Source organism: Podarcis vaucheri (assembly GCF_965113315.1).
Source record: "Podarcis vaucheri genome assembly, chromosome: 6".
In the NCBI taxonomy this organism is placed as follows: Eukaryota; Metazoa; Chordata; class Lepidosauria; order Squamata; family Lacertidae; genus Podarcis; species Podarcis vaucheri.
Window position 1 is genome coordinate 47,706,557 of NC_138764.1, and position 22,764 is coordinate 47,729,320.

Genomic DNA, 22,764 nt, shown 5'->3' on the forward strand with positions numbered 1-22,764 from the left:
CTGTTGAAACTGCTGATGGTTGAAAATAGGAGCCATTAGTTAGTTAATGAAAGTTGTTCATTCTACTTTCCTGTGATCCTAAGGGTTAATTCTCATGGCCCTTATTTACCGGGAGATCACTGGAAATTCAGTAGATGGAGCATCTGTAGTAGTCCTTAGATTACTGTTGGGTATATTCATCAATCACAATATGTGTGTCCTGAAGGACTTCCTATTGTAATTCGACATTAGAATCCTCTTTTCCCAGAATGGCTGCTCTTATTACTTACTAATTTTTTTTTTTAAAAAAAAAACCCTCTGAAAAAGCATATAAATCTAATTGTAATTTGCAAAGCACGTTGCCAAAAATAATGCGAGTAACTGCATAGTAAACAAACAGTACATTTATTTGTTTATTTTCTGGTTTTCTCTAGATTTCTATCTTAGCAAATGTTGTTTCGCAAAGCCCTAATGGTAGTCAACTACATAAAGTATAATAAAAACAAGATTAGAAAATCAATAATGGTTTTAAAACTGTGCGTGTAAACCACAGTTGGTGGGGGGGGGCTATACCAGAAAGCATAATACCTACAAGCAAGTAATAATAATAATAATAATAATAATAATAATAATAATAATAATAATAATAATTTATTATTTATTATTTATACCCCGCCCATCTGGCTGGGCCTCCCCAGCCACTCTGGGCGGCTTCCATAAAAACCAAAAATACAATAAAATATCACACGTTAAAAACTTCCCTGAACAGGGCTGCCTTAAGATGTCTCCTGAATGTCAGGTAGTTGTTTATCGCTTTGACATCTGCTGGAAGGGTGTTCCACAGGGCGGGCGCCACTACCGAGAAGGCCCTCTGCCTGGTTCCCTGTAGCTTTGCTTCTCGCAGTGAGGGAACCGCCAGAAGGCCCTCGGCGCTGGACCTCAGCATCCGGGCAGAATGATGGGGGTGGAGACGCTCCTTCAGGTATACTGGACCGAGGCCGTTTAGGGCTTTAAAGGTCAGCACCAACACTTTGAATTGTGCTCGGAAACGTACTGGGAGCCAATGCAGGTCTTTCAAGACCGGTGTTATATGGTCTCGGCGGCTGCTCCCAGTCACCAGTCTAGCTGCCGCATTCTGGATTAGTTGTAGTTTCCGAGTCACCTTCAAAGGTAGCCCCACGTAGAGCGCATTGCAGTAGTCCAAGCGGGAGATAACCAGAGCATGCACCACTCTGGCGAGACAGTCCGCAGGCAGATAGGGTCTCAGCCTACGTACCAGATGGAGCTGGTAAACAGCTGCCCTGGACACAGATTTGACCTGTGCCTCCATGGACAGCTGTGAGTCCAAAATGACTCCCAGGCTGCGCACCTGGTCCTTCAGGGGCACAGTTACCCCATTCAGGACCAGGGAATCCTCCACACCTGTCCACCTCCTGTCCCCCCAAAACAGTACTTCTGTCTTGTCAGGATTCAACCTCAATCTGTTAGCCACCATCCATCCTCCAACCGCCTCCAGACACTCACACAGGACCTTCACCGCCTTCACTGGTTCTGATTTAAAAGAGAGGTAGAGCTGGGTATCATCCGCATACTGATGAACACCCAGCCCAAACCTCCTGATGATCTCTCCCAGCGGTCACATGTAGATGTTGAAAAGCATGGGGGAGAGGACAGAACCCTGAGGCACCCCACAAGTGAGAGCCCAGGGGTCTGAACACTCATCCCCCACCACCACTTTCTGAACACGGCCCAGGAGGAAGGAGCGGAACCACTGTATAACAGTGCCCCAGCTCCCAGCCCCTCAAGACGGTCCAGAAGGATGCTATGGTCGATGGTATCGAACGCCGCTGAGAGATCCAGCAGAACTAGGAAACAGCTCTCACCTTTGTCCCTAGCCCGCCGGAGATCATCAACCAGTGCGACCAAGGCAGTTTCAGTCCCATGATGAGGCCTGAATCCCGACTGGAAGGGATCCAAATGGTCCGCTTCTTCCAGGCGTGCCTGGAGTTGTTCGGCAACCGCTCGCTCAATCACCTTGCCCAGGAATGGAAGATTTGAGACTGGGCGATAGTTGGCCATCGTGGCCGCATCTAAAGATGGTTTTTTAAGAAGCGGTTTAATAACCGCCTCTTTCAGCGGGTCTGGGAAGGCTCCCTCACGGAGGGAAGCGTTCACCACCCCACGAAGCCCATCGCCCAGCCCTTCCCGGCTTGCTTTTATTAGCCAGGATGGGCAAGGATCCAGGAGACAGGTGGTTGGTTTCACTCGTCCAAGCAGCCTGTCCACATCCTCGGAGGTAACAGATTGGAATTGATCCCACTCAACTTGACCAGACAGAACTCTTGCACTCTCCCGCCCCGGCCCTGCTCCCACGGTGGAGTCTACTTCTTCCCGAATCTGAGCGATTTTATCTGCAAAAAACTTTGCAAAATCATTGCAGGAGAACATGTGGCCCGTACTGGGCCCCGATGTTGCAGGTGGTTCCACTAAATTGTGAACCACCTGAAAAAGTCTCCTGCTGCTGTTTTCTGCAGATGCAATAGAGCCGGTGAAGAAATTCTTCTTCGCCGTCGCTATCGCCACTTGGTAGGCTCGACGTTGAGCTCTAACCTGTGTCCGGTCAGATTCGGAATGAGTTATCCACCACCGGCGCTCTAGCCGTCTCAACGATTGTTTCATTGCCCTCAGATCCGTGGAAAACCACGGGGCTGTCCGGGCTCCATGCAATCGGAGAGGGCGCTTCGGAGCCAAACAGTCAATAGCCCTGGTTAACTCCACATTCCAGCGGGCCACCAGGGAATCAGCTGAAAGGCCATCAACATGGGATAAAGCATCCCCTACCACTCTCTGGAAACCATTTGGATCCATTAAGTGGCGGGGGCGGACCATCCGAATTGGTCCCACCTCCCTGCAGAGGGGATGGGTCGCAGAGAAGTCCAGTTGCACCAGGAAGTGATCTGACCATGGCACTTCTTTCGTTTCGCTTTTACTTAGTGTCAGATCACCAACATCCATAGAGGTAAACACCAGGTCCAAGGCATGTCCATGGCTATGGGTTGGGCCAGACTTATTCAGGGACAGTCCCATGGAGGCCATGCTTTCCACGAAGTCCCGAGCGGCCCCTTGTAAGGTCGTGTCGGCATGGATGTTAAAATCCCCTAGGACGACCAAGCTACATGTCTTTTCCCCTCACCATCCCAACGGCCTGTTGAAAAGATTTTTGTTTGTTTTTTTCTAATCTAATAATAATTGCTAATCTAATAATAAAAAGGAGTGGCGGCCAGTAGCTAAAATAATGTATACTAAAGCACTGATGGTTTTTATGAGGACTATAAGAAAAAATAACAAATTGATGCAAAATTGAACTGAACCTAACATGGGGGGGGGGGATGAAATAGAAAGAAATCAAAATGGTGGTGAAGCAAACCTGTTTAAGATGCTAATCCAGGATTCACACTCTCCCTCCATGCCCCACCCCAGTAAATTGATGGGAATGTCATGCAAATGCTGTTGTAATATTGTTTCTGAGTCTTCTGTTGCTGAAGTACTCCAGCATTAGTGATGATGACCAAAGCACAGCGGGTCAAGTTTTGATTGTCATGGGGGAAGGGCAGTAACTCTTTCAATTCTTTCTCCTTCCCCATACAATGTTCATCCGTGCAAACATGCTTAATCCGTTTGCTAATGAAACAGTCTGCAGAGTCAGCAACACTGGGAAAAAAGTTCTGCTTATATGCCACTCCTTCTTTGGTGTGTTCAGATCCACATACTGTTGTGAAATAGCTGTAGGCCTATACCCTGTGCCTTCACGTCACTGGGATGCAGATGTGCAAAGCGTGAGCAGAACACACTTCATCCACTATACTTTATTGGAGCCCTTTCCATACAGATATTCTCCGGGTGTTTTGGACTACAATTCCAATGAGTTCTAGCTCCCATGATCAGTTGTCAGGAAAGATGGGAGCTCTAGCCCAAAAGATGGGAGCCTGTACCCGCTACAGGAAGCTGCATTATTGCTTCTGTCCATTTCTTTCATACTTTTTTTTTATTTGTGCTACAAAAGAACAATAATATCAAAGACAAGATGATAAAGTGCTATTTTATTATCCTTGGCATTTGTGGTTAAATATACTGTTTGGGTCCATGGAGTTTTCTTGGCAGGGGTACTGGAGTGGCTTGCTGGTTCCTACTCCAAGTGGCTCATGTTTGGTCAAAACTCTCCACTATGACCTGTCTTGGGTGGCCCTGCACGGCATAGGTCATAGCTTCTCTGAGTTATTCAAGCCCCTTCACCACGGCAAGGCAGTGATCCATGAAGCATCTTAAAAAGCAGAGACATCACCTTGCCGACAAAGGTCCGTATAGTTAAAGCTATGGTTTTCCCAGTAGTGATTTATGGAAGTGAGAGCTGGACTATAAAGAAGGCTGATCGCCGAAAAATTGATGCTTTTGAATTATGGTGCTGGAGGAGACTCTTGAGAGTCCCATGGACTGCAAGGAGATCAAACGTATCCATTCTTAAGGAAATCAGCCCTGAGTGCTCACTGGAAGGACAGATCCTGAAGCTGAGGCTCCAATACTTTGGCTACCTCATGAGAAGAGAAGAATCCCTGATGCTGGGAAAGATTGAGGGCACAAGGAGAAGGGGATGACAGAGGACGAGATGGTTGGACAGTGTTCTCGAAGCTACCAACATGAGTTTGACCAAGCTGCGGGAGGCAGTGGAAGACAGGAGTGCCTGGAGTGTTCTGGTCCATGGGGTCATGAAGAGTTGGACATGACTAAATGACTAAACAATAAAATACTGTTTGGGTAGGCTTTGAATTCCTTATAAGATGCTATGTGGCTATGTAAACATGCATCTTGTCCATCGGGGGGGGGGTGTTTTGAAAAAATACTACTATGCATCTAAATCAGGCAGAAGCTAGCCACTAGAGGTCTCTTTCTAAGAAGTGGGGGGTTGGATTCTCAAGAATTAGGGAGAAAAGGATTTCTGCCTAAAGGTTTTTTTGGGGGGTAGATTAGTCATGTACTGTTTTGTTATGGCATTTAACTGTAATGCAGTTTTCTCTGTGGTGCTTTAGTAAGTCAGCTTTCAGGGGCCTTTCCCTTGTAATGAATATGACCTTATTATTTAGTTATTATAGCAGTGCAATGGACAGTAATGCTTCCCCCAGCCAACCTAAATACTAATGTAGGGCAAGGCTTTTAGAAATGTTTGGAGTAATGACTCTGTACAATAATTGTGATGATGAATCTCCTCCCCTCCTGAGAATAATGACATAAATAGAGCCCCATGAAAGGCCTATATAGTCCAGCATCCTGTTCTTACTGAGATAATCATATCAGGTGTCTATGGGAAGCCTAAAAGCAGGACCTGAGTGGTAATAATAATAATAATAATAATAATAATAATCACATACACATACACACAAGTTTCTAGTTCCTGTGGCTGCTGGGTGGGGTGGGGGACTATTCACAGGAATGCCCAGGTAACAGAGAGAATTGTTTGGAAGCACACAGGTTGCCCACCATGATAACCTGAAATCCACTTTGTTCATATAAATTATGTTATCAATGTACAATTAGAGGCAGGCAGGGGATGGACCATTGACCTAGTCTGGTTCTTATAGTCTCATTCAGCAAAAGCAAACCAGGAGCCCATTGGCTGTGACGTTCAGCTTGAGTGCCTGCGGATGTCTAGCGTTCATAGATTTACTTTTCTTATGTAAGCATTATCCTAGCATGGCAATATCAGTATTTAAGCCAATGACCTGAGAAATGCTGTTTATTCCAGTTTGACTTCTCTGCCTCCTCTCCACTTAATCATTCTTAATTTTATTTATGTATCTCATCTCCCTAGTGAGACAATGTGCTAATTAACAGTGTAGCTTATTAAGTTTATGTTATTTTCTCATCATAATGTATACACCAAATGAACCCGATGCTACAGCTCAGGTTGCTGAATGGCTGATCTTTTTATTTCAGTAATAAGACACACATGACAAGTGGTGCATTCCTGGGTGATTACGCTTCTAGGAGTGTTAGGGGACACAAGGTCAAAAGGTTGAGTGACTTTAACTACCTGAGAAGAGCCATATAATCCCCTGAAAATGGGTTGTCTGGAGTGTGTTATGCCTGCTGCATGGAGTCATGAAAGTCATAAAGTGTGTGTGCGTGCACTGAGGAAGGGATGAATAGTCTGAAGTCCTTGTCTAGTCTCTTGCATGGAAGCAGAATCTACAAAGCTGCACAGAACAGAGCCCAACCGCTTCAAGATCTTGCTTTCTCCTCCCCTGCACACTGCAGACACAAAATTATTTTGTTCTGCTATTCCACTTGTAAGTGTCCTTGTACAAGACAGCTGGTGACAGTAGAAGACAGGCAATCAAAGCAAAACAATACAATAAGATAATAAACAGTAAATAAGTACTCAAAGCAAAAATAATACAGACATAAGAAGCATTTTTACAGCACACACACACCCTAAACTCAGAATGGAATTGTCTGAAAATCTTGATGTCAAGCTTATCTACACGGGGTTGATTTTTTTATTTTATTAAAAAAACCCATCTCACTCCTTAAGAGAAGCAAAAACCCTCAGTTCTGCAAAGAATGAAGTTATCACACCTCATTCACATTATTATATTTATAAGCATAATATATTACATACATACAGTATACACTCCAGATCCCCTAAGTAAGGAGCACATAAACAGATGCATACAACAATGTATATAGCTGTATGATATATAGATATAGATATAGATATAGACAAATTATGCTCCATAAATATGGTACAGCCCACAATTTGACTCTCTTATATTTAGTATAAGATATGGGGGTTGTGTATTATTTTGGGTGGTGGTGGTTGTTTTTGTTGGCATCTGTCTTGGGAGACAATGGAGTGCACCACCAGGGGTGGCTGGAGAATCAGATCACCTGCTGTGACTGCAGAGACTGGTAACTTGTAACTGCTTCTTCCCATGTTGTTCTTGCTGTGTTGGCAACACCAAAGTGACCTCTCTGGGGCACAAGCCTGAGTAGTGTGTATGGAGGTCCTGGGCTGCCCAGATGACAAGACCTTGCTGGTCTCTCTGATGTGGTTGAAAGGAAAGGAGAGCAATATATTTGGCACCAACTTTGCTGCAGGAGTTGCTGGAATGAGGCATACAGGACACTATCCAACTGTTTTAGGGACTCCAGATTTGTGTAGGGTTTACTATTTAGCCTTTTCTCTCTCCTGAAGATGTCCCTCAAAGCAGCAGGTATTTGACTCATTATATGCAAAAATTATACCCCAAATAGACTTTTTTAAAAAACAAAACAAACACAGCAATACTCAAGTGCAGGACCAATGCTGCAGTGCAGGAACATTAATCCTGGCTGCATTGAAATCCCTGGTGGTAGTGAGCAGTTTAAAGCCTTCTCTATTGTCATGGCCCCAGGCCAAGAATCCTCCTATAGCAGCAGCCCTGATGAGGAGATGCCTCCACTTCCTGGCCCTTCCACAGTGTGTCCACTGGCATCTCAACTCTAAAACACCCAAGTCTGGACCACAGACATCTCAGAGGACTGGGAGAACTCCCAGGATTTTTCTCTGAAACAGTCCCCACTGCTAGAAAACCCACTGCTTAAAAAGCAACTGGCTGCAGATGGACACTTAGCAGGTAGGGTTCCATCTTGACTACCTAGCCCACAATATAAGGCTCTGCCCGTTGTTCCAAGATACTTCTGAGATAGCTTCTGTTTTCTGACTCAGCTGCAGGATCACTAACCATGGTCCTGAACTTGTGTTGTTGTTTAGTCGTTTAGTCGTGTCCGACTCTTCGTGACCCCATGGACCAGAGCACGCCAGGCACTTCTGTCCTCCACTGCCTCCCGCAGTTTGATCAAACTCATGCTAGTAGCTTCAAGAACACCATCCAACCATCTCATTCTCTGTCGTCCCCTTCTCCTTGTGCCCTCCATCTTTCCCAACATCAGGGTCTTTTCCAGGGAGTCCTCTCTTCTCATGAGGTGGCCAAAGTATTGGAGTCTCAGCTTCACGATCTGTCCTTCCAGTGAGCACTCAGGGCTGATTTCCTTCAGAATGGAGAGGTTTGATCTTCTTGCAGTCCATGGAACTTGTACTTTAGTCCTTATCCAAGGTCCTGAATTTTCCTTCCTTTCCCATCTGCTCCTAATGGAGTTATGGACTGGAAATGGGATAGATATTCAGGGAACAAAGATGCAAGAAACTTGCCTCAAAGCTTTTTATGAATTAATAAATTAATTTCAACTGGCAAACTCCTGAAACAAAAAAAAAGTGCTGAAAGCCTGCATGGCTTGTGGGAATTGTATAGGTACCCAATTTCTCCTTAAAAGAGAGGATGGAAATATGTGGTTCCCCAGAAGCTGTTGGACTCCATCTGTTATCAGTCTCAGTCAGCATTGCCAATGGTCTGGGATAATTGTCCAGCGACAGATGTACTCCAGCAACACCATGGCAGCAATCTAGACCTGGAACATCATTCCACATTTGGACAGGTTTCTTTGGGGGTGGGAGGTGAAATCAGAATACTTTCAGAACATATTTTGTGGTGTGAACTTCTTGGATCTTGTTTTGGGTTAAAAATCCTATTAAATATTAGTAGGGAAAATGTCAAGGTCAAACTGGAAAGTAGTACATTTGTACCTTGGATCTCAAATGCCTTGGCTCCTGAACAAATCGGCTCCAGGACGATCAAAACCCAGAAGTGATTGTTTTCAAATGTTCTTTTGGAAGCCAAACATCTGATGGGGCTTCCACGGCTTCCAATTGGTTGCAGCTGCTTCCTGCAGCCAATCAGAAGCCACACTTTGGTTTCCAAACATTTCGGAAGTCAAAAGGATTTCCGGAACAGATTCTGTTCAGTTTCCAAGGTATGGATGTATGTGACATGAGGATTTATTTTAGTATTATATTTGCAGACAATTTTTTGAAAACCAGTGTGTGTATCACAGTATGCCCTTTCAAAATGCTGCAGACTTCTTTTGACACACACACACACACACACACACACACACACACACACACCATTCATGAAAGTATTCTGAAGTTAATGTTACTCTTCATAAAATAAATACATGAGGCTTCTGTGTGTATTCCAAGCCTTAGGGCTTTATATGTAGATCTGTGCCATTAAATAGAAATGCATTGGAGCTGCTATTCAAAGGGTCACAACTTTCAATACCAAAGGAAATTGCTGAAATTGTTTTAATATATCTGCTCTTTTTCTCTCCTTGAAATGTCCACCACAGTATTTTGGTTCTTAAAGGATTGACTCTATTATTCCTAAAGACTCATTGAACACACCAAGTGTATGACTTTTATGGGTGCAGAAGAAAAGGTGGAGATTAAAGCCATTTTGGGGGGCTTTGTTAGCAAACGAAAACCAAGGCCCTCACATATCTATATAGTTATACAATATATAGCTGCAGGGTTCTTGACAAATCTGAAGTGCTAAATTAGTCCACCCTTCTTAAACCAGCATTGTGGACCATTTTTGCAACATCTTTGGTCATATCTGTGAAAGGTGACCTTAAAATGCAATACTAAGAATAATGGGATGACTGAGAAGCAATAAGCATGCCCGTGTTGATCATGTGATTATTGTTTCTGTCTCAAGTTGATTGCATGAATAGTCATGGGTCACTGCCACCAATAGGCGTTTATTTACTATGTGAACAAAATGTTACATGGAGGATACTTTATCAAAAGATGATAATTTTATTCCTTGATAATTACTGGTCCCAAGTGATCATGTGAATTGCCCTTAATCTGGTTTGGCTTCCCCCAGATCTTCTTTATTCCATATTCCTCCATGGATCTGCTTGATAAAAGCTCATTCAGCCAAACTGATGACAGATCGAATCATAAAATTGTAGAGTTGGAAGGGACCACAAGGTGATGCTAGACCAACCTCCCAGCAATGCAGGAATCTTTTGTCCAACATGGGGCTTGAAGCCACTCTCCGGAAGTTAAGAGTCTCATGCTCTACTGGCTGAGCTATCTGTATTTGTAAATGCAGTTCCCTAATTGGTATTTATTTCTTTTAAACAGTGGCCAAGGCATGGTGACTGCTAAGTGGATCTAGGCTTCATGACCAGAAACAGATTACTAAGGTAATTTGATGCTTTATTATTATTATTATTGGTCAAAAGAATTGTGTTTGTTTCAACTATCAAACATGACTTCTAAGGGCAATCAAAGAATGGGAGGACAGACTGTATTTCATTTTAATTTAGCACTTATCACTGGCAGACAGTAAAAGTATGTTTTCAAGAATAGACATGAATTAGTAGGTCCTTTTTAATTCAGACAAAAGTAACATATTTTATACAAAAAAACTGTTAGGCTGATCTTTCTCAAATCTACGATCACTTAGTTACACGAAACAACTATTATAAAACAGTTATCTGTTGTGCTCAAGGATATTGTGCAGTGTACAGATTTAGTCTTTGGTATTTGTGTGTGATAGGACCTGGTGGCCCCAATATATTATGAAAGTGAAGACTGACATTTATGTGGCAGGTGTTTTATTGAGGCATACAATGTGGGCGTAAAACATCTTAGCACACATGTTTTGCAACTTCCTCTGCTTAGAGCCCCTTTAGAGCTCCTAGCTCTAGCTCTAAGTGAGTCCATGCTTTCTGTACCTCTTTCCAGAAGAAGAGATATACATTTTGCTTGGCTTTTCTTTTTGTTGTTTTTGTTTCTTTTAAAAACAAGGTAAACTGAAGTCCTTCAGTATAATGAGCAATGAGGCTGGTAGGTTCCTGGTTATTTACTATGCTATAAACAGCAGAAAAAGAGGAAATGCAAGTGAGCTGCATTTCATCTGTCTGTTCTGCTGCAACATAAGAAATGAAACTTGTAGATCAGCAAAGAACATGAACACCACCAAGCTTCTGAGGGTTATAAATGTCAATATGAGGAAGATCCCAAGTCTTACTTTTACACACTGCAATAGAAGTGTACAAAGAGGGAACATCTCTCACTCAAGCTTCTTCTCTTGCTGGTTCTCCGTAACATGGAAACAGGTGTTTTGAGGAGACCAAAGTAAAAATGCATTTGCTGTATCCCTAGATCCAGGAAAAGGAGCCACGAACCTCTGCCTCATGGGACAAATTTGGCCTACAATGCCTCCCTATCTGGCCCCTGAAGCCATTTGAGTGAAACCCCGCCCTTACTTGCCTTGCAGATGAAATCATATATGACATCAGGGAGTGGAAGGGAGGTAAGGGCATGGCTTGGTCAAAGGGGGCTTTACAGGCACGGCCAATTTGTGCAACTGCTTCCAAATTGCTCAACAACCAGCTGGCTGTTGAGCACTTAGGAAGCAGTGAGCCCAGGAATTGTGAAGCAGTTTGTGCAGTGCTTCCAAAATGCATGAAAATCAGCAGACAATGAATTCATACCATGCTGGACACACCTGGCCACCACACTGTCTAGCTTGGACTGCATTATGAGGCTGCATCAGTTGGAAATGATTCTATTTTGCCCTTTCTGCTCAGAGGAGCTACAGTGGTGGAGCTTTCTACTGCCGGTCAAAGGATGATCTTCATAGTGGACCTCCTTTTAGTTCCTGGAGTGTCACATTAGGGACTTAGGATTGCACACTCAGTATGTGCAGTGTGTGTGTGATCATATATTTTATCTTGCTTTTCATTTATATTTTTTCCAATTTTGGAAATACGCAATTGGTTCTAGTAAATTGTATCTGTATCTTATAAATCTATATATGTCTATTTTGCCATATGTACAAATGAGTCCTGTCAGCAGAAGTCTTCTGCAAGGATGCCTGCTTGTGCAATGGGGTCCTCCTCCTTCGTATCCCCTGTGTACCCTCTGTGATTTGCCAATTTTCACAATTTATATGGGGCTAAAATATGCTTGCCCTGATGGAATGATCACCTCTGCATAATGTTGAACTCCTCCCATGGCTATACATAGGCACGTGCACACAAGAAGCAATGCAGTTTCTGACATGAAATGATGTTCAATATAATCCTATAGATGTGTGCTCAGAAATGAGTCCTATTGTGTTCAATGGGACTTATTCCCAGGTAACAGTTCCTAGAATTTCAGCTTGGGTTTAAGGAAGTTCAGCTTGTATGTAGCAGTTCTTTGTTGTCAGCCTTGACCTGCCTTCACAATAATGCATTTGGCACTCTCATGCTGTGTCAGAAAAGGGTATGTGAGGAATATGTCCTTTTATTACAGCTCAGCAAAGCTAACAGGTACAAATAATGCTGAATGTATCATGACAATGAATTTAATGCACACAGCACAATAAAAGGATTGCTAATATGCCAATAAAGTGATTGATAACGTACTGAAGGAGTTGATGGAGGTGGGAAGATCTCTGTGTAAATGGATAAAATTGTATGTAAAGAAGAGCTAGAAGAATGGACTTGCTTCAATATCTGGCCAGCTGGTTGCAGGCTTTTTGAAGCATTCTTTGTATGTGCATTTGTATATGACTGTTTCACAAATAGCTTGAAGTAGCATATATGAAGAAAGGATTCCAAACAGTCTTTCCATCTAGGAAATGAGTTGAGTGAGACCTGTTTGAATTTGAATGCTGAAACTCTAGCAAAAGACCATCAAGTCATTTTAGGAGCTGGGCAGCTGGCCATGATGATGATGATGTTGTTGTTGTTGTTGTTGTTGTTGTTGTTGTTGTTGTTGTTGTTGTTGTTGTTGTTGTTGTTATTTTATTCTGCTCTACAGCTTTGGAATTTAAAGTGGCTTGTGATGGAAATAAAATCAAATCAGGTAAATCACAGCAAATGCAACATTAGTTGCCAGAATGAAGCCATAGTAAACTAAAAATGCTGTGTCTTCCCTGTTTCACAGGAGAAAAAGGAAAAGGGGAAGTTTGCATGTATAATTAGCTTTTAATCCTTAATAGCTGAAATGTTGTGAAGCTCTTGGCAGCCCTATGACAGGATACATTTGTAAGCCTATATATAGCATATTTAATCTTATCCTCCATCTGAAAAGTGCCTAGGTTTTCTGTTCTGGATGATGGATGGATGGATGGATAGGCACATACACTCACACAATTCTGCTTAAAGTAATCCCCTCTATCCTTTAGTCTGTAGCAAATATACCATGCTTGATTTAGAATTGTTGGTAAATTATTTATCTTCTGTGGCTCATGTTGTATAGAAAACAAATGGAACACTGTCTTTTGCCGAAACTTTGAGAAAAGGGGAGACTTCCTTCGGAGAGAGGTGAAATAGCATATATACTTAACAAATGTCATTGGAACATTGGGGTTTACTTTAAAGGTTAAAGTGGGTTAGATGGATGTTTCTTGGGAAATGACTTAGGGCTTATGTGCCTTGAACTAAATCCCCCATTTTGCCCATCTTGAGCTTGCTACTTCTGCTGTGCACTCCTGAAAACTGGTTGCAAGACATTGTAGAAACAAATCCATTAGTTTTTGTTCAGGTTGATTATGCTCATCCCACTGGAGCAGACAGAGACTATCATTTTGACCTCTTTAACTGTCCTCTGGGGGAATTGCCTCCATAGGAAGTTTCTGTATGTAATTATTCCTGTGGACACCCTAACAGGAATCTCATACTGTAGTCTCCCTTCTAACCTCAAAAATCCACTTGGAGACAACCAATATAGTGCTTTTGCATCTATTTTCTAGAATAATTTTAAAAAGTGTTTCTGTTGATACAAATGCTTGATCCAGACTTGCAAATACATATGGAATTCAGCAAGGTAAGCAGTTAAGGATGATTTGCACCACATTTCCTGGGTGCAGATTCCTCAGAATTATGCATCAGTTTCACCCAAGCAGCCATGTTTTCATTTCAGCTGTCATTGGGTGATGGATTCTTGACTTGGGGGCACAGCAGAAGTGTGTGAACCAGATCCTTGGTTGAGTTATTTGCTCTGCTTCCTAGTCCTCAATTGTCCCCTTTGGATACCATGCAGTGGAGGAGAGAACAGTATAAAATTCCACGAACAGTCATTAGTCCTTAAGTGCATGAGCACCTAATGCCAACATCACTAGAGTATTATTGGCAATATTTCTGAGTTGCAGGGGCAGTTATAGCATAGTCACCAGATTTTGGTGTCTGAAATAAAGCGGGATTTTCAGAATTTCTGCAAATACATTCATGAGAATCCTTTTGAAATAACTGCTAGGATGCATGGCACATTAGCCAGTAGGAAGCATTCATTTTCACGATGCCACATTTTACTACTAGCAATATTCATCACAAACTGTTGCTTCCATTTGGCAGTATTGTTAACTAACCTACTCTGGTGTCATAACTTCCATCAAGAATTGTGACTCTGTGGTGTTGAATTATACCATTCAATTGCAACTACCATCTGATCTGCTTCATGCTGTGCAATCTTTAATTGGTACCTGCTTCTGTATGTGATCCAGTGTAGAATATTGCTGGAAACAACGCACTAATCTTCTCCTTACCTCCTTTGGTGAGTTGTTCCGCTTTCCCAGAGATCAAAGACAAGGAAGTAACAGGTGTGCCTCTCCAGGTTCAGGGAGTGCGACATGTTCTTTAGTTGATCTCCCACTGTGCACCCACAGCGAACTCCATCTGGCTTCCTTTGCACTGCTTCTGAGTAGAAGATGTAGCTGCTAGGAAGCATGGGTGTTCTGCAATATGCTACTTGGCACACAGTGTCTCAGGCATACCTGTCGGAGAACTGGGATCAAAAGGAAGGGAGGCCATAGTGGCAAGTATCAGCACAGTTCTACATTTCCTCTACACCATAGTATTTTTTTCTGTCAAATATGCTAATGATCATCAATGGCCTATTCATGTTTTATTTTATGTTAGTTTTTACTGAAGACCTCTTTTCTGCAAGTGATGATTAGGTGAATGTCCATAAAAAAACCTAACTTGTAAATGTATAAATATTGAACAATTTGCCTGATGAATCTAACTGCATTTATGCTATTGGTGTAATAGATAAGGGGGTGCAGTTGATATATTATATCTAGATCGGGGAAGTGGCACTTGTGATACTCCTAATGTTCCTGGACTACAACTCCCATCATCAGTGATAATTGCCCATGCTGACTGGGGCAGATGGAAATTGAAGTCCAAAAACACCTGTAGGGCCACAGGTGCCACACCCTGATCTAAATGCTGGGCAAACCTGTGGACATGCTCACATAGGATTCTACTAGGGCAGAGATACAGTGGTACCTCGGGTTAAGAACTTAATTCATTCAGGAGATCCGTTCTTAACCTGAAACTGTTCTTAACCTGAGGTACCACTTTAGCTAATGGGGCCTCCCACTGCTGCCGCATGATTTCCTTTCTCATCCTGAAGCAAAGTTCTTAACCCGAGGTACTATTTCTGGGTTAGCGGAGTCTGTAATCTGAAGCGTCTGTAACCTGAAGCATATGTAACCCGAGGTACCACTGTAACTTTTATTGTGTTGTGGGTCCAGTTTTTTAATTCAGAGATACCTCTCCCACTCCAATATTGAGTCCTGAAGAAACCAGCAGGAGAAGCCAGCTGGGGTATTTTTGGTTATATCAAGCCAATGACTGCATACAACTACTGCTCCAAATCACCAGGAATTATTTGCACAAAGGAGGCAATGAAGCTACCTTGTACTTCCAAGTGATCACTGGTGTATGTGCGGTGGGATCATCACTGAGAATGAAGCAGCCACACATAAGGCCTTGCTCAACTGGGAAATGGAAGTGTCACTATATATTCACTGAGTAAATATCCCCTAGGCTAAACCAGCATTCAGTTCACTGGTGTTTAGTATTTTTATTTAAAATGTAAAGCTAGGTGGTGGAAGTAGGAGTGGTGAAAAGCAGCCTCTGACTTCTTCCATAATGTCATGCTTGCCTTTCCTCTAAAATATCCTAAAATAGCGCACGAGAAAGTACTATAATGAATGCAATTAGATGAACATACTACATCCACATACTCTTCCACTGTAAACAGCAAGTGCTAGTACTGACCTTTAAAGCCCTAAATGGCCTCATCCCAGTATATCTGAAGGAGCATCTCCACCTCCATCATTCAGCCCAGACACTGAGGTCCACTTCCGAGGGCCTTCAGGAGGTTCCCTCACTGCAAGAAGTGAGGTTACAGGGAACCAGGCAGAGGGCCTTCTTGGTAGTGGTGCCCGCCCTGTGGAACACCCTCCCATCAGATGTCATAGAATCATAGAATCATAGAGTTGGAAGAGACCACAAGGGCCATCGAGTCCAACCCCCTGCCAAGCAGGAAACAAGGAAATAAACAACTATCCGACATTTAGAAGACATCTGAAGGCAGCCCTGTTTAGGGATGTTTTTAATGTCTGACATTTTATTATTTTTTGTATTTTGCTGGAAGCTGCCCAAGAGTAGCTGGAGAAACCCAGCCAGATGGATGGGGCATAAACAATAAAATTATTAGCATTATTATTATTAACAGCAGTTCTGTCCAAAGGAGGAAGCTTAAGAGTTGATTAAAATGGAGCAAGGGAGCAGGGAGAAAACAGGAAAAGCTAAATAGATTTTTCAGGATGATATGGGTATTCCTTTTTAAAAAAATGAGATTTCCAACTGCACTGCTTGGGAGGGGAGAACTGGAGTCAGGAGAATGGCCTGGGGTGCATCAGTATTTGAGGATGTGGGTCTGTAGAAACGAAATGAGACAGATTTGTGGCCTGCTGTTTGTTTCGTAGTAGATTTGGCTATAAAAGTCTACTGATTTGATAGAAAGTTTGCGTACGCAGAATAAAACCCATCACATCAAATTGAAAAAAAGAAATGTGAATAATGGAAGGGTTCCTGGCTCTTTCTGTAACACTTTGCAACTTGCTGGTAGAAATCACATACAGCTTTCTCAGCATGCAAACACATGCATACCAGTCTGCATGTGCCTCTGTAACCACATGGTGTTGTGTGAGAAAAGGAAAGAAGAAAGATGACTGTGCCACTTTTAAGACTTTGTCCAGGTAGGGGATGCCAACAAATGGTGCCTTCCCAGGTGCATAAAATACCAAGTTATGTAGTCCCTTGCAGCAGAAAACCCCCAAAGTGCCTCTCTCTCTGAGTAAAAAATACAATAAAATAAATAGCAAAACTAAAAACTTTTTTGTTTTGGTAAGACTACTGAAATATGTGTTTTAATATAGACTGAAAAATCTATTTGTCTTCTCCACTTTGAGATTTCTGTATGTGTGTGTATACACAGTGGTACCTCTGGATGCGAATGGGATCCGTTCCGGAGCCCCATTTGCATCCTGAAGGGAATGCAACCCGCATCTGCGGGTTGCGATTCGCCGCTTCCGCGCATGCGCGACGTCATTTTGAGCATCTGCGCATGCACAAGCGGCGAGACCTGGAAGTAACACGCTCTGTACTTCTGGGTCGCTGTGGAGCACAACCCGAAAATGCTTAACCTGAAGCTTCTTCAACCCGAGGTATGAATGTATATATATATATAATATTTATATATGGTTTTATTTTGAATTTTTTTAGGTTAACTTGTTTTTAACTCTGACTTTTATTGATATATTTCACATTATTTATTTATTTATTTATTATGAAAACACAAAATCAACCATTTTTTGCCCTTCAATGACACTTGAAATGACATCCTTGGGGCAGCTGGGGTGTAGGAAGGGGGCGTGGGGTGGCCTGCCTTGGGTGTCACCCTGAGGGGGGTGGTGACAAAATGGCAGGTGGCCGAGGGCTACACTCACTGTAGGGCAGCCAAGGGTGCGCTTGCTGTTGTTATGGGCGCCGCTCGAGCGTCTTCCGTATGGCACTCGAGCGGCGCTGGCGGTATCAGCACTGCACATGCGCCATCTGTATCGGCACCGCACATGCACCGCGGTGCCAGAGGAGCCTTCTTTCACCACTGGGGGCAGCCTCTCCCTCTAGGTAACGACAGAGGTTTGTTTGTCTTCCTGTCCTTGAGTTAGAAATTAAGATTGTATCATAAATGCAGGAATTAACATTAGGGTTTATCACAGCCATGATTTCAGCTTAAATTAGTGTGCATATTCTGTTCACGTGTGGTAAAGTAAGAGGTGTGCCAAAATTATCTCCACAGTGCACAAAATACTCGGGTATTTCTCTGGATTCTCTGTATGAAGTGTGCATGCCTGAGTTAGCAGAATGAAAAGCAAAACACAGCTGGAGCGTTCAATAGATGAGGGGTCGCATGTGAGGTTGTAAGCCACATTTAGAAGTGAGAGAATGAGAATTGAAGAGATTTAAAGCAGGTTCTAAGCAAGGATTTGGTGACATGAAAATACCGAGGAGAAGGACCTAAAAAGCACTCTGCAAAGTCCCATTTTTAGTCCTGCAACACAGGTGACAAGGAACAGAGGATGCAGCATGGAGTAAGTATAGTTACTAATTAGAAACTGGCCTGGAATAGGGATTAGATCATGGGGGAAAAAATGGAAAGGAAGAGCACACAAGTGTGTGACATTTCCCTTCTATCAGCTGATTATTGGGAGCCACCTGTTGATCTTCCTCGCTTGCCATACCAGGAAATGCCAGACTTTCATACTTAAACATAGGGCGAGCAGCCAGTGAACTGCTAGTTGTTGGTTTTTTCCTGTAAGCCTGTTAAGGAAAACTGCCACCAGTTGCTGATGGTCTCCTCTTCATGACACTTAATGCCACCAGCCCCTTTAAACCACTTAAAACAACAACATGAAAGTAGATGATGGGCCTAGCATTATGCAAAACAAAGCAGACAAGCTTGAAGGAACCCAAAGCCAAATGGAAATCACATTAAAATGTTTAATGAGTAGAAAATTTTGTGAAGGGACTGTGCAGACTTTGGCAATTTTAACAGAGGCCTTTCAAAGTATTCTTTTAATCCAGCTCCACCTACTCTACCTCTGGTTTTTATAATTGCTGCCTCAAAGTTTTTCCCCAAGAAGCAAATATAAATTTACAGGTGCATTTTAATTTTAATCAGGAAAACAGCATGGAGAGTTTCTCCTGATAGCATTTTGAGAAGTTCCCATGAAAAACGTCAGGAGATTCTAATCATGGATCTCCTCCATTGTGTCCAGTTTAGCTCAAGAGATTGTTATTTTAGTTTTAATTATTTCATAACAGTTTAAATGAATGTTAATTACTCATTGGAAGATCAGGGCCTTACATCACGTAGGGCACTTATTAAAGCACTATAGGCTCCCTACTGCAGTTATTCAACTATCTGAGTGTTGCAGAAATGGGGGTGGAATGGGAGTGACAGGCTCATTCTTGCTGTCCCCCTTCTGTAATGGGGGATGAGTGTCAAGAGCTTGTAAATGCTCAGAATGTTATGCATATTCTTGGAATCTTGGTGTCAATGCACAGATCAGTCTTGCTGTAGCACAATGGTAGTTATGATTAGCCCTGAGTGCTCACTGGAAGGACAGATCCTGAAGCTGAGGCTTCAATAGTTTGGCCACCTCATGAGAAGAGAAGACTCCCTGGAAAAGACCCTGATGTTGGGAAAGATTGAGGGCACAAGGAGAAGGGAACGACAGAGAACGAGATGGTTGGGCAGTGTTCTTGAAGCTACCAGCATGAGTTTGACCAAACTGCGGGAGGCAGTAGAAGACAGGAGTGCCTGGCGTGCTCTGGTCCAGGGGGTCACGAACAGTTGGATAGAACTAAATGACTAAACAACAACAACAACAAAGTCATCCTGTTGGTGAAGTGGTCATCTGAACTGATTCATCACATCCACAGGTTACCAGCAATCCTGTGCTGAGCTAAGGACAAAAAATGAACTCAGTTCAACACAGGCTGGGGAACTCCAGCTGGAAACTCAATTGTTTGGCGTCCCAATGAAGATAATTTGTGGGGTCGTCTCACAAATTAGTTCCAGCACACTGAAACTTATCATCCTGTGGTTATGCTGTGCTGTTATTCATCCCTCTTAAATCCTTAAAACAAACCAGTGAAAGCTGTGCTTTAAGACTGTTACTTGGTCCTTCAATAAAACACAACAATTCTGAACTGCCTGCTGGGAGTGAATTTTTTTTGGACGAAGCTAGCAGGTTTTATTTAAAGGTCTGCATTGGATTGCACATTGAGAGGAAAAGCAATCCAAGTGTCAAAATTGATGAAGCTGCCCAAAGCTCCCCCTTCTAACTCTGGGTGGAATTCAACATATTGTTATGTGGGGTACGCATGTGGAGAATGATGTCCACTCAAGCAGAGGGGCTTCCTTCCTCTTCCATGCATCTAAGTCACTCCATGTGCCCATAAACATATTCTGGGGGGTTCGCCCAAACATCCAGAGCAGATTGGGGGATGTGGGGGCATCCAGTGGGAATGTGGGGGGAAGCCCCTATGCACGAAAAGACCTTATTCCCAGCATGCATACTGCACTTAGGACTACAGGGACTTCCACCCAGAATGCAGAATGCAGAGTCTTGCATGGCAATATAATTGACTGGCTCTGCTTGCTCTGGTAAGTGAACGGGAAGCTAATGAGGCTTTTGAGTTTGTGATAAAAGGGAAGTAGAGTATTAGGCCAGATTCTTTTCAGTGACTCTCCCCTAATGATATATAATAGATCAACACAGCTTCCTGCATTTTGGGACTCTCCTTGGGGTGTGTGGCTATAGGAGCTGCCATGATGAGATTCTGCACAAATCCCTGCTTACTTCCGCATGTAGTAATCCATAAAATGTTCTGGTCATTTTAGCCAGACGAAGATTTAGGCCAGGGGTGAGGAACATCAGACCCTTCAAACTTTTCTCAGGCTACACCCCTCACTGGCCCTGCTTTGCCTCCCTCCCAAAGTGTTTCTGCTTGGTGGAACGTGTCATTGAACTCTGATAACGCCTCTTGTTTGTCTGGTTAGAGGTTAGAGTGGGACGTGTGAGTGTGTATACAAACCAGCCTATTGTAAAAAGGTGAAATTTACATCCATTGTTCTAGCTGGTCCCACCTATCACTGACATATGACCATGGCAAGGTTGGCCAGAAGGGAATGTGGTGCTCAGATTGAAAAAGGATCCCCTATGTCATCAAGGCAATGGCTAAGGGCTGGATCAAAAGCCCTTTTGTTTTTCAAGAATAAAGGTTGTGAGCCTGGGTTATTTGAGGGAAATGTTCAGGTTGACTAGCTAGCTAGAATTTGAAGCTGTGAGCTTTAAGTTGTTAACTGTGAGCCTCCGTAAAATTGTGCAGTATGAAGCTTTTGATATGTTAAGTGGAACTCTTCCATGTGAAAACTAGAAGTGCTTCTGAAATCCGAGTCGTCTGAATTTTTGACCCTAATTTTGGGGGAGTTCTGAATTGCCTAGTCTTGTTTCTGAAGTGGAAAGAATAGGAATCCCCACCATTTTTTATTTCCAAGTATTATACAGAGTTCTGTGCTTGCACAGTTTGCTGCAGATTTTATTTGGGTCTTTCCTTCCCCTGCCCCATGGGCATTGATAAACCACAGCAAAGGACAACCATCTTGATGTGATTGCACATGCAATTATATCGACAAAGTTTTATGTGTGACTGTTTAACAGTGCACAGGATCAAATACTTCAGGCCATGATCTGAGATAACCTAAGGCTGAAGCTAAGCAGCTATGCCTCCTTGATGGGAGAAAGGTGGGATATAAATATAGTAAGAAACACATGCATCAGTAAAACACCAGCTGAAGATAAACCTGACACAATTATACCTATCATCATAGAAAACTGATTTCTTTTTTTGGGCTGGGCTGAATGTTTGGCCCACCCAAATTCTGAATTTTTCTGGATGGGTGGGGGAAAAACTCTTTTGGAGATTTTTGGCAGGAAACATACATTTATAAGAGGAAGGGGAGAAATAGTCAGTTTACATTTATGAGCTGGTCTAAAGACTTTTCCATTGTTCTTCTTTGGGGGCCAACTTGCCTCATCTGTTCAGAAGGATGGTGACACAGGAAGGCCTTCCTAGACATGTTCAGGATGTGGCTAGGGTTGGGGACAGGTAAAATGGCCTCTCCTTGCCCCCAAGCAGAGTCTGACTGCTTTTACATTTGAAGGCATCTGCCTGATATTGGGTAGCAATTTCCATACCAATGGTTTCCCTCTGCAGGTTTTGATAGTTATGTTTAATAAAGTGGCCTGTAGTTCAACCCAGCTACTGATGTCAGCATCATTATTTCAACTCTCAGTCACAATCTAGATCCAAAACTGATCAGAGAGCAAAGTATTTTAGGCTTTCCCTTTGTAATGAAGACACAGCAATGGCCTGGTTATCATGTGGGATGGCTTTTCCAGCATCCTCCTGATCTATTCATAGAAACTTCAGCTATGTTCGCATTTGATCTTGTTCAGTAAAAATATCTCCCACGGTGTGGGGGGGAAGAATGGAAGGAAGGAAGCCTCCTTTATATAGTTCAAGCACACATCGTTCTGCCTAACTGTTCGTAAGGCTCTTCCATCCTCAGACTGTTTATCCCAAAGTAGATCTACAGAATTATTTCCATCTCTTTCTGAGGTCAACGAGGCCATTTAAGACTTAAGTATTTCTGGATTGCAAAAGTACTATTTTGATTTCAGAAGTTGGATTAGTGTTGATGTGTCATTTTCATAAGTGAAAATAGCTTTAGGCAAAGAGCTGTTCCAACTTTCTTGAGTGGGAATTACGCCTTTGCTCAGAGATACGTCACGGCCAGATGGTTGTATTGGAACAAGAGGCAGCAAAAATACATTCTTGATATATTTACACCTGTAAAGGCTCATGTTCAGGATTGTGTCTCAAAAGCAAGGGCAAAAAAAAAAAGGGGGTGCAGAGGCA

The 22,764-nt window shown here is 42.9% G+C and overlaps 1 protein-coding gene across 5 annotated transcripts in view; it reads left to right on the forward strand.

The window, feature by feature from the left end:
* Nucleotides 1–22,764, forward strand: part of DAB1 (DAB adaptor protein 1) — a 586,419-nt gene that overhangs the window by 294,347 nt on the left and 269,308 nt on the right. For all 5 annotated transcript variants that reach the window (XM_082228739.1, XM_082228744.1, XM_082228738.1 and 2 more), the window contains one exon: nucleotides 10,064–10,125. The gene's annotated coding sequence lies outside the window, so the exon portion shown is untranslated. The remainder of the gene's footprint in view (nucleotides 1–10,063; nucleotides 10,126–22,764) is intronic.